Source organism: Dromiciops gliroides, chromosome 2 (assembly GCF_019393635.1).
Source record: "Dromiciops gliroides isolate mDroGli1 chromosome 2, mDroGli1.pri, whole genome shotgun sequence".
Lineage (NCBI taxonomy): Eukaryota > Metazoa > Chordata > Mammalia > Microbiotheria > Microbiotheriidae > Dromiciops > Dromiciops gliroides.
In genome coordinates, this window is record NC_057862.1 from 555,606,989 (window position 1) to 555,608,482 (window position 1,494).

The 1,494-nt window shown below is 35.7% G+C and overlaps 1 non-coding gene across 1 annotated transcript; it reads right to left on the reverse strand.

The window, feature by feature from the left end:
- Positions 1-425: 425 nt before the first annotated feature.
- Positions 426-532, reverse strand: LOC122744837. Its single transcript, XR_006355179.1, has one exon. It is a non-coding gene; the product is annotated as a U6 spliceosomal RNA (small nuclear RNA).
- Between the last annotated feature and the right edge of the window lie 962 nt (positions 533-1,494).

The window sequence follows — 1,494 nt, forward strand, 5'->3', positions numbered from 1 at the left end:
CTATAGCCAAATTGATTTTATTAAAATGCATATCTGGCCAAGTCACCCCATCATTCAATAAACTCCAATGGCTCCTTATTACCTTCAGGATCAAATATAAAATGGCAACTAGACAATACAATGAATAGAGTTCTGGGATTTGATTGAGGAATCCTGAGTTTAAGTTGTACCTCAGACACTTAATGGCTATGTAACTCTGGGCAAATCATTTAATTAATCTTTGTATCAGTTTCCTCAACTCCAAAATGGGCGTAATAATAGCACCTAAATCTCAGGATTGTTGTGATGATAAAATGAAGGAATATTTGCAAAGTACTTTGCAAAATTTGAAGAGCTACATAAACACTAGATATTTTTTATTTGTGTTTTAAAATCCTTTATAATCTAGTCTTTTCCTACCTTTCCTATATTCTTTTTTTTCTTTTTTTTATATGGAACGCTTCACGAATTTGCGTGTCATCCTTGTGCAGGGGCCAGGCTAATCTTCTCTGTATCATTCCAATTTTAGTATATGTGCTGCTGAAGCGAGCACCCTTTCCTATATTCTTATGTCTTATTCCCTCCACATATTCTGTAATCCAGTGACACTAGCCGCTTTGCTATTTCTCCCATATAACAATCTAATTTCCAATTCCAAACATTTTTAACTACTGTCCATCATGCCAGAATTTTCTCCCTTCTCATGTTTGTCTTCTGGGTTCCCTGGCTTTCTTCAAATTTATTCTGTGTATATCATGTATTTAGTTGTTTGCATGTTTTCTCCTCCATTAGATGTGCGCTCCTTGAGAGCAAGGATTGTTTCTTCTTCCTCCCTCCCCCCTTTCCTTCCTTCCTTCCTTCCTTCCTTCCTTCCTTCCTTCCTTCCTTCCTTCCTTCCTTCCTTCCTTCCTTCCTTCCTTCCTTCCTTCCTTCCTTCCTCTAGAACTTAGCATGATGCTTGACACATAGTACATTTATTTAATAAAGCTTGTTGACTAACTGGGTATACTGTGAGAGGAGAAGACAAAACGAAACAAAAAGCCTTCAGGAGTATCTAGTTGACTCATCAGTTTTTAGTTAACATGGAGTTACTAGTGATTTGAAAGACATATTGATCTTAAAACATAGTAAAACTAGATGCATTTACTTTGAGCCTTAACTGATGGATTAATATGAGAAGTCATTTCCAGATGTAATTCATTTTTACCTGTTACTCAGAAGCAAAAACAATTTCAGGCTCAGATCAATGAAAACCTTTCTTAGTCCTTTTGGAATAGCAACTTTTTGAGATCACCTATTTCTTCGTATTTGAGAGGCATTAGTCCTTGGAACATTTGTACTTTGAAGGTTCCTTTGTTAGTAGTAACCTGTGAAAGAGTGAACAACACTCTTGCCTAGAACTCTTCCCAACAAAGGGAGTCTGAAAATGGAATCTGTTCACTAAGAACTGTTCACTCAGTTGATAATGCTATGATATACTTATGTACAAAATTATTTCAGAAATTATTTTTTTCT